We start from the raw sequence: 11,371 nt of genomic DNA, 5'->3' as shown, positions 1-11,371 counted from the left end.
ACTATGAGAATTCCCACCGAAAGCAGAGAAAATAGTAATGTTAAGGCTGTCCAATTAATTTGACCAAATTTTATAAATGCTCTATAGGTGGATTTTCCAAACATCTTTAACCAGATGCTTAGGTTTGATAGATAGAGTAGACCTACACTTCATGAAATGAATATTTCAAACTGTTGAAACTTGATTTTTCCTAAATCCCTCTAATTGAAAACTGTACCAAAATTAATATGAAAATAAATTTTGAAACAGTCAGGAGTCAAAATGTATATTTTGAATGACAGCAGTTCTACTGGCTTATAATCATTTCTTTAGCACATATAAAAGCCTCTTTATAGCCCCGGTTCCATGACTGTGCATTTCTTTTTTTTTTTTTTAATTTTATTTTTGGCCGCGTTGGGTCTCCATTGCCACGTGCAGGCTTTCTCTAGCTGCAGGAAGTGGGGGTTACTCTTCGTTGCAGTGTGTGGGCTTCTCATTGTGGTGGCTTCTCTTGTTGCGGAGCACAGGCTATAGGTGCATGCGCTTCAGTAGTTGTGGCACGCGGGCTCAGTAGTTGTGGCTCGCGGGCTCTAGAACACAGGCTCAGCAGGTGTGGCACACGGGCTTAGTTGCTCTGCAGCATGTGGGATCTTCCTGGACCAGGGCTCGAACCCGTGTCCCCTGCATTGGCAGGCGGATTCTTAACCACTGCGCCACCAGGGAAGCCCTGATTGTGCATTTCTGATGCAGATAATTTATTATAAGAAAAGCAAGATAGTTCTGGTCTGTGTAAGTGTATTTAAAATTTGCTCTGCTGTGAGATATAACCTTGATTATAAAAGAAAGTAGGAACGAATATTATTACAAATGACAAGACTTTTTATACAAAACTGGCATTTGACAGTGTCATTTACAATAACATTGAGTCTTTTAAACCATGTAATTCTTGGAATACCTTATCTGTTGCAGGTGATACTTATCAGTTTTCGATCACATTGTAACAAAGCTCTAAGCTTAATTTCACTTTTATGTTTCCCCTGCCTGTACAATAGCAATTTTGAAGCTGATCAAAGTAAGATTTCTCCTTATTGAATAGGAGTTGAGATGAATCCATTCATTCACTTCACACTTTTTCATAGAGTGCCTATTATGTGCCAGCTAGGGACCTATGCTAAGAAAAATTCAAGGTCCCTGCTCTCATATAGCTTAGAGTCTAATGGAGGAACCAGACTTTTAACAAATAAATGCACAAATAGGTGTATCACTTAAAGGTGATAAGTTTTATGAAAATTAGAGGGGTCCATGCATTAGACGAGGAAGATTCTAATTTAGTTTGAGAGATCAGGGAAAGCCTCTCTGCAAACCCGACATTTAAGGTAAGAACTAAAGAAAGAATATGAGTCAGCTAGGTAATCTAGTGGAGCAATGCAGTAGACTTTGTGATTGCTTCTCTCCATACCCCTCACCCCGCATACCCCTACACACATAGTACACTAGCCACAGGTTTGGGCTGGTATAGAGCCCTCCCCCATCTCAAGGACTGGGCCCAGATTGGTCCAGTCAAATCTTCTTGCCATAGTGATTGGTTCAGAGTTGGACTAGCTTAAGCCAAGCAGTTCATGCCAGACTTCATTCCGGTTGAAGTAATTGGTTCATCATGGGCATGTGACCCAAGTTGGATTAATCGGAATGAAAGTCAGGACTTCTGTTTGAAGGTGAAAGGGAAAGAGCTGTTTTCTCTTCCTGGATGTAAACAAGAACATGTAGCCTGGGAGCTAGTGGCAGCCGTCTCTCTACTATGAGAAAAGCCAGCTTGAAAATAAAGCCAACACACAGGATAGGGAAGAACCAGAATTATCACAGTGAAACAGAGCCCTGATAGTATTATGAACTGAAGACCAAACCAGCTTCTGGTCCATTCGTCTTGGGTTTTTTGTTAATGGCGACCAAAAGCACTCTGTTATAGGTAAAGAGGATTCCTGACAGAGAAAATAGCCCATGTGAAAACCCTGAAGCAGGAAAGAAGGTGATACAATGTTAGACACTTCCGGTTTCCAACATATATCCATTCATTTTCCCCCTAAGAACACTAGGCTCCTGGTCAACTCAAAGCTACACTCATATTGTTTTCTCTCGTGTTTTTTCCCCCTACAGTCTGCCTAGGAAGTACTTCCTCCTTCTCCACAAATTCTTCTCTAACCATTGTTACCCACAACGATGCTATTTATCCTAAATGATCCTAGCCAACTTCTTTCAAATTTCAATTTCAGCATCTGCTGTATCACTCAACCTCCCCTTCCAACCTGTTCTCCAATGCACTTCTGCACCTTCATGCCTTTGCCCAACATATATTTCCTCAACCTGGACTGATCTGTCTCTTACACTGTCTGTTGAAATCCTATATATTCTTCAAACATCTATAATTCCACCTCTCTTGGAAAGCCTTCTCTAATCCCCTAGTAAGGCATGAGCATGTCTATTTCTCTCACTGATTGTCCTTCCTTAAAGACAGGGACCATCTTTTATTCAACTTTGAGTTCCCACTGCACTATTACAACAGAATAGACACTAGAGACACATGTTCATTGAATGAATAGTGGATGACTAGATGGATGGATGAATAGATGGATAGATTCCTCTAAATATACATAAGTATATGTATAAAAGTTCTTAGAAAAAGGAACCATAGCTAATGTTTACTCTTCTCAGTACATAGCAGAATACACTTGCATACTATAGGATCTAAATATAAATATTTTTGAATGAAAAAAACTTACATATGAGGTGCTAGAATTTAAAATAATCAGAAGTATAAGAATTTAAGCAAATCTGTGTTTGATGTTTTTCTCTTTTTTTAAACTGGAAGCTACAGAATGTCATTTAGCCACTTTTCCTTTAATGCCAAGAGTTACGCACATTCTTTACTTATGAGCTACATCATCAGGGCCATTACTAAAGTCACTGATATAAAAGGACAGGGAGCTAATAGAAAACAGAAGTGTTGTTCATGTGGTAAGCACTAAATTTTGGTGAATTGCATTTAAATAGCAAATAGCTTCAGCTGTAAATACTAGACTAAAAGAATAAAGACCAATATTTACTTCCTTCTTTTTCAATGACAAATAGGCTTTTATGGTGAGAATGTCTTTCAATAGATCAAACTGGAAACTTAATTGCTTTATCATTTTCTTTAGAGTAAGTAGCTTCAGATTTTTAAGTTACATAAAGGTTTTTGGTGCCACTCATACAATGTTTGGTGGGAATATAATTGGTACAGATTTTTTGAACGATAATTTGACATTATCAAAATGTAAAATATGCATAACATTTGACCCATTGAATTCACTTTTAGGAATCCATCCCAAATAATAAACTGGAACACAAAGAAACATGTACGAAAAAATGTTTGATGCAATATTATTATTAGTTAGAGATAACTAGCCATCAGTGTGGAAATGGTTATGTAAACTAAAGTATTTTGATACTATACAATACTATTCTGCTACTAAAAATAATGAAGTAGATGTGTAAGTATTGATATGGAAGAATGTCAGTGATAAATTCTTGCAGAAGCTGGGTGGTGAGTACTTACTCTTCTCTCTACCTCTCTAAATGTTTGAAAATTTCCATAATACAGAGGATTTTTAAAATACCATCTAGAGTTCCACTTCTGCTTAGGATCTATAAAGCTTCAAGAGAACATCACTCTTATCCTAAGAACAAGAAAAAGCCAGATAATCTACAAAATCATAATATTTTGAATCCATTAGAGACCTGAGTACACAAGGCCACTAAATGAACTAAATTCCAAAGAGTTAAAAAGCCCTCCAAGGAAAAAAGAGAACATATAAAATTTACCTTTGGCACAGCATGGAAGGAAGGATTGGCCACCATTAAGGTAGGTAAGAAGAAAACAGCTAAACTTTTAACAAATTCTTAAAGGCCAAATATGGGCTGGTGTATCAGTTTAGAATAAACGGGAACCCCAGACTTCTTCAAGGAACATTGCACTTATTCCCAAGCTCTTATCCACCAGGTGATCACAAGAAAGATTGGGGGGAGAGCAGGAGGAAGGAGAGAGTCCCTTTTGGGGGCTCAGGTATTGCAGGTAATGATCGTCTCCCACTGATGACAGCCCACTTCCCCACAACCTTCTCTCATATAAAGCAAAGGCTTTGAGAAGCTAAGGGGCAGAAAGAGAGTAGCAAAGCCTGCCATGCAGGGACCCAGGCAATGATCCACCGCTTCTGGGAAAAGGGTAGAAATAAAAGCCCCTTGCCCTAGGGGAGAGCTATGGAAACCTATGGGCCTGAGATCCTGCATGAATACAAAGCAGGGGTTCTCACCGCATAGGGGAAGAACAGGAAACTCATCTGCTCAAGACGTAGTACAAATGTCCTTGAGATCCACCCATAAATTTCATACTTTTAAAAGAACTAACTTACTTAAATTACTAAAATTATCTCTTCTATTAAGGATCATTTTTCTCTACATGAAGTAATCAGATGACAGTGAAGAACTTTGCAAGTCATCAGAAACAGCTAGTGAGTGATCCTCCAAATCAAGCTTGAGAGGATATACTCTCTTCACTTTCAAAGAGGAGCTATAAAACTGATGGTGATTACATTCTAAGGTTGGGAAGACTGCGTCTACTAGTAAGAATTTTTTCCAAACAGTGTTCTCCTGTAAATATGGTGTCTTGGCTTGTTGCAGGCAGCTTGATGCAGGAAAAACATGACCTTTGGTATCTCCAAGGGCTTTAGCTGTGGGACCATGCGCAGAATGCTGAGCATCAGTTTCCTCATTTGTAAAACAGGAAGTAGGGGAAAGTAATGCTTACTCATGCAGTTGCCTGTGAAAATCAAATGAGTACAGTATACAGCCATTAAAAAGAATGAAATAATGCCATTTGCAGCAACATGCTGGATCTGTAGATTATCATACTAAGCGAAATAAGTCAGAAAGAGAAAGACAAACCATATGGTATCACTTATATGTGGAATCTAAAATGTGACACAAATGAACCTATCTATAAAACAGAAACAGGCTCACAGACATAGAGAACAGACTGTGGTTGCCAAAGAGGGGGGGATGTGGAAGGGAAGGATTGGGAGTTTGGGATTAGCAGATGTAAACTATTATATATAGGATGGATAAACAACAAGATCCTACTGTACAGCATAAAGAACTATATTCACTATACTGTGATAAACCGTAATGGAAAAGAATACGAAAAAATATATATATATGTGTGTGTGTGTGTGTGTGTGTGTGTGTATATATATATATATATATATATAAAACTGAGTCACTTTGCTGTACAGTAGAAACTAAACACCACACTGTAAATCAACTATACTTCAATAAAAAAATTTTTTAAATGAGTTCAATGTAAAACAACCAGCCCTGCACTTGGCATATAAAAGACACACACTACAAATGCTCAGTGCCTTTTCTTCTCAACCCAACACTACCCTATTGCTGCATATTTTGTCTTATGGACTTAGCCATTGTTTGCAGATCTTCTTGCTATATACCACTCTTAGACAAAGACTTTGATCTAGAAAGCCATATTCCTTGTGCCTTTGCACCTGGCTGACCTGTGAACTGCTCTATGTCTTATCTTCTTGCCCTTCTGCCTCAAGGCTCCAAGACATTTCTTCAGCCCCCCTTCAGCTCCTATCATAACTGTGTATGTATGTTTGCTGATATTATTTTTAAATCTTATTATAATAATTGTCATTAAGCTGAAGTTACTTCTCTGTCATAGTGAATAAATGACACATGGGAATATTTCTAGGCAACAAACTGCCCTGTACTTAGACATTTTCTACATCCTAATTCTTGATCAATTCACCTTCCTTCTTAAAAACAATACTGTATCCAAGCTAGAAAAGAAGTTAGAGGACATCTAGCTCATCCCCCAAGAGAGGCCAGTTAGCCAGTTAATGACAGGGCCAAAATTGAAACCCAAGTCTCCTGCCTCATCCCATCATTATAAAAGCAAATCAGCTAAGTGATTTTAAAAATCAAGTAACTGTGCTCTATATCATAATTAAAGATCTCTAAAATGTGTAAAACTCCCATGGTGAAGGTTTTTATGGGTGAAAGCACTTCAAGACCTCAGAAGAAAATAAGCCATATTAATCCAAAGTTGTAGCAGCATTCATTATTATTGTTATTGTTATTCAAACAATTGAATTTTTAGTTAATTTTAATACTGTACTCTGTTGGATTAAAGATGGCCACACATTTTTTGCTAGCCCTCCCCTGGAATCTGGGCTGACTTCGATGGCCTGTGTGACCTATAAAATACAGCAGAAGTGAGGTCCTAGGACTTCTAAAGCTAAGTCATAGGAAGTCTTGCAGCTTCCACCTGGGTCTCTTAGAATCCTCTTTCTGAACATCATGATCTGGCATGTAAGAAGTCCAAATATACAACTTAAAAACAAAATAACTCAATTTAAAAGTGGGCAAAAGACTTGAATAAACATTTCTCCGAAGAAGATATACAAATGGCCAATAAGCATATCAAAAAATGTTCAACATCATTAGTCATTAGGAAAATGTATATCAAAACCACAATGGGGCTTCCCTGGTGGCGCAGTGGTTGAGAGTCGGCCTGCCGATGCAGGGGACGTGGGTTCGTACCCTTGTCTGGGAGGATCCCACATGCCGCAGAGCGGCTGGGCCCGTGAGCCATGGCCACTGAGCCTGTGTATCCGGAGCCTGTGCTCCGCAACGGGAGAGGCCACAAGAGTGAGAGGCCCGCGAACCCAAAAAAAAAAAAAATAGAATAGGGAAAGGCAGAGGAATAAGAAGGAGGAGGGGAGGAGGCTGTCCTAGCCCTAATGCCTTGAGACCCTAACAGGAGAGGCCACATGTAGGTGATCTGGTTGACAGACCTGGCTGATCCTGACGGTCCAAGAATCCCTGCAGGAGCCAGACATGTGAGTGAGTCTGTCTTTGATCCTCCAGAGCGGCCTAACCTCCAGCTGATTACCTCTGAGTGACCTCAAGCAATGTCGCTTGGAACTGAGGAATTCCCCAGCTGAGCCCTGCCCTGCTCCTCAGAATCACAGACATGATAAATCAGTTGCCGTTTTAAGCTGCCAGGTTTCTGGGTAATTACACACATGTAATTCTTTAATTACATGAGAATCTTTGTGGGTAGGACTCAGTCCTCAGGAGTTTTTAAAACTCCCCAGTACTTTCCAATATGAAGTCAAGGTTGAGAACCACTGAAATGGAGGAATGAGGCATGGAGAAATCTTTAAAATTTCCATCCAGCTCTAAAAATTTTTTACCTTAGCTACTTTATCAATGCACTGGAAGAAGGTGGTCCTCTTTTCATGCCATGGACCTTGGTCCCAAGAAGCATCTGAAGAGTGTAGCAGCTCCAAAGCATTGGATGGTGGATAAACTGGTCAGTGTGTTTGCTCCTTGTTCATCTACAAGTCTCCACAAGCTGAGAAAATGTCTCCTTCTCATCATTTTCCTAAGGAACAGGTTTAAGTATGCCCTAACAGGAGATGAAGTAAAGATCTGCATGCAGCAGTTCATTAAGATTGATGGCAAGGTCCAAAATGATATAACCTACTCTGCTGAATTTATGAACGTCATCAGCGTTGACTAGACTGAGAAAATTTCCATCTGATCTATGACACCAAGGGTGGCTTAGCTGTTCATCGTATTACACTTAAGAAGGCCAAGTACAAGTTGTGCAAAGTGAGAAAGATCTCTGTGGGCACAAAAGGAATCCCTCATCTGGTTACCCATAATGCTTCCACAATCTGCTACCCTGATTCCCTCATCAAAGTGAACAACACCATTCAGATTGGTTTGGAAAGTGGCAAACCACCAACTTCTTCAAGTTTGACACTGGTACCCTGTGTCTGGTGAACAGAGGTGCTAACCTGGGAAGAACTGGTATGACCACCAACAGAGAGAGACACACTGGTTCTTTTGATGTGGTTCCTGTGAAAGATGCCAATGGCAACAACTTTGCCACCTGGCTCTCCAACATTTTTGTTATTGGCAAAGGCAACAAAATACGGATTTCTCTTCCCCAAGGAAAAGATATCCACCTCATCATTGCTGAAGACAGAGGCAAGAGACTGGTGGCCCAGTGGGTGGGTGGGGGAAGAGTGGGTGAAATGATCTCTAAGTGACATGATTGGAAAATTATTTTTACTTAAGTAAAGATAATATGGCATGAATATTGAGTGAATAAATATTGTATAACCTGATACCTCCAAATGTTATCATTCCTTTAATAAATATTTATCACATGCTGTGTTCCAGGCATTCTGCTTGACACCACAGATTCCAAGAGTAGTTCAGTATTCTAGATAGTGGGGGGCAATGAGGGGAATCAAAAAGAAATACAGACAGTATTCAGTCTCAAATCAAGGGAAGAAATGGAGTGGTCAGTCCTCCTTGGATGGGGGGAAAGAGATTCAAAGAGGAAATAACTTGAGCCAAGTCTTCAAGGATGATTTGCTGCTTAATGAAGGTAAGGTGCAGGTAGTGGAGGGTAGAGGAAGGACATCTCCAGTTGCCCAGCACCCTGATGCCTGACATTTACAGTAAAATTATTGATGTAATTAAGTGGGGACCTCTGCTTTGGTTAATTCTATGACATCAGTGAATGACTTTTCTAAAAGGGCTTGGCTTATGAAGGAAGAAATGGTTCACAGGCAGTGTGATAGTACAACAAATAATAACAACTACTAGTTATGAGGCGCTATCATGAGCCAGCACTGTGCTAAGCACACAATGTTCATGAGTTCAGTGACTTCTGATCTCACAAGCAAACTGCCTCAGGGTATTCAGGGACCATAATGTGACAGATCATTTGGATTTGTTCCATGTGGTCCTGGGTTAGAACTCGGATCAATGAGTAGAAGCTATTGAAAGACAGACTTCAACTCAACCAAGGGAATAGCCACCAAAGAGGCTATACCAGGATGGACTGAATGACTTCTGGACAAAGTAAGTTGTCCACTTTTAAACATTTTAATACCTTTCTTTGTAATAGCTTTTACTCCCAAACTACTTAGAATTAAGAACAAGTGGCAAAGACAGAATTTAAAGAATTATTTGAGTTTGTTATTCTGCCCACCCACAGATAAATCTCTATTTTCTACAAGATGAGCAAGCAAAAAAAAAAAAAAAGGTAAGGAGAGAGAACCTCTTCACTCACGTAAAATTGTAAAATGCAAGCTTAAGCAGCTCGAGCACATTGAGTTCAACTCGGATATGCATAAGTTAGTAAGGTGTACCTCACAAAACTCTGAGACAAAGTGGTACCTGAAGCTTCTGCTTCAAGCTCAGTCCCCTCTTCTTCTTGTAGAGCTAGACTGGTGCCCAGAGTGCCGGTTCCAGCTGGCAGTCCCTTGCCCAGGTGGGTTCTTGTCCCCTGCCGTCCATCTATGGAGTCTACCTACCTACCCACATGCTTTTGACTCTGAACCTCTTGATTTGACAGATGGTTTTAACTTCAAATTACAAATAATCTTCTCTCTGAGTACTATCTCAGTCCCTAACTTATGTTTAACATTTTAGGTAATAGCCTTCTGTTCATCATCTTAGGCAATTTACAGATTTAAACGTATCCTGTGTATGTGTGTGTACATGTACGTAGAGACGTGTGTTCTAATACAAATAACTTCTTACTTCATTATTTTCTCACAGAACATCCTGAAAAAGGAGGGTAGAAAGAGGAAGCCTCCAGTGAACTGAGGTTTCCTCACACTCCTAGCACCATTACACCACACTTGAAGGACTCCATAACCCGACAACTTGTAGAAATGTTGAAGAAGGGCCTCCAAGTGCCAGGTGGATAGTGGAACTAGATTACCTGGAATTGCTCTCCTAAGTCTAAGAATCTGTAACTCTCTGGTAATTAACTTGAGTTGAAATCAGCCTTGAAATGGGACTATTTCCCATCTCTGTCTTTCAGTCACAAGTCATAAATCATCATGGTTGGCTTACTGCGATCAGTGAAGGGGAGGGATTGGGAGAATCAGAACCCAAATGAAGTCATTGATTTATGTTTGGTTGCAGCCAAGATTACAGAAATGAATAAGACATGGTCCTATGCTCAGGAAGTTCATAATCTAGTAGGGGAAACAGAGCCATTCCAGATCATTTTAGAACAATGTGGCAAGTAAAGTGATTTAAAAAAAGATGTATACAAGGTGTCATGGGACCACAGAGGAGGGGCACGCAGTCAACGTGGGCTAAGATGCAGCATTTGGAAATCATCTGGAGGAAGTGATTACTAAAATGGATCTTAAGGGAATTTCCTGGCAGTCCAGTGGTTAGAGCTCAGCGCTTTCATAGCCGTGGTCCCAGGTTCGATCCCTGGTCGAGGAACTAAGATCCTGCAAGCTGGGAGGCACAGCCAAAATATAAAATAAAATAAATAAAATGGATCTTAAAATAAAAATAGGACTTACACTGGCATGTAAAGAGAGACATCAGCACTCTGGTGTTGTGTTGTGTTGTGTTGTGTTGTGTTGTGTTGTGTGTGGAGGGGGAAATTCTACTTTGGGACAGAGCTGTCAAGGCTAGCATGGGTGAGAGATGGGGCTGGAGAGGACACTAGGAGCCAGACCACAAAAGGCTTAAATGCCTCATAAGGGCATCTGGGCTTTACCTGGCTGGCAGGAGGGAGCCATTGTTGGGTCTTAAGCAGGAGAATGACCTGGTCAGATACGTCTTTCAGATAACTCTGGCATGGCTTTGTAGAAAATTTATTTCAGGAGACAAGACAGGAGGCAGGGAGTAGTTAGGAGACTACAGTAGTAATCCAGAGAGGAGATGATAAGGGCTTGAACCTGAGTGTTAGTAGTTAGGGGAAGAAATTAAGTTGAGAAATATTATTACATGGTGAAATTGGAAGGCTCAAAAGATGGTTGGGCATGGTGCGGGGTGTGTCCAAAAGGGGTGGATTAGGGACAGTTTCCAGGTATCTACCTAGTGTCACTTCCCAAGTGAGGTATTTCTTGGCCACCGTATTAAAACTGCATCATCCTTACCAACATTCCCTAACCTCCTTCCCGGCTACGTCTTTCTCTATAGCTCTTATAACACATTATACAATTCTATTACCATCTATTTCCCCCCCACTAGACTATATGAGGTTCTTCGGGGCAGAGATTTGGCCTCTTTGTTCACTGAGCAGTCACTGGAACCCACCATGGGCTCAATAAACGTCTGCAGACGGAATGAATGTACAATAGTGGTACTGAGAAGCTGAGAAAAAGAATGCAGGAAGAGGAACAGATTTAGAGAAAAAGTTGAGTTCAGTCTGGGAATTTCTAGACTACTCCAGGCAAGGCTCTGTAGGAAAGATAAAGTTCTACAGAGTCTCAGAATGTTAGAT

The 11,371-nt window shown here is 40.3% G+C and overlaps 1 pseudogene; it reads left to right on the top strand.

The window, feature by feature from the left end:
• Positions 1-7,336: 7,336 nt before the first annotated feature.
• Positions 7,337-8,150, top strand: LOC115851090 (small ribosomal subunit protein eS4-like; annotated as a pseudogene).
• The last annotated feature ends 3,221 nt before the right edge of the window (positions 8,151-11,371 follow it).

This window comes from Globicephala melas, chromosome 7 (assembly GCF_963455315.2).
Source record: "Globicephala melas chromosome 7, mGloMel1.2, whole genome shotgun sequence".
Lineage (NCBI taxonomy): Eukaryota > Metazoa > Chordata > Mammalia > Artiodactyla > Delphinidae > Globicephala > Globicephala melas.
The sequence above is the reverse complement of the archived record's forward strand: the minus strand, read 5'-3'. Positions and strand labels throughout refer to the sequence as shown.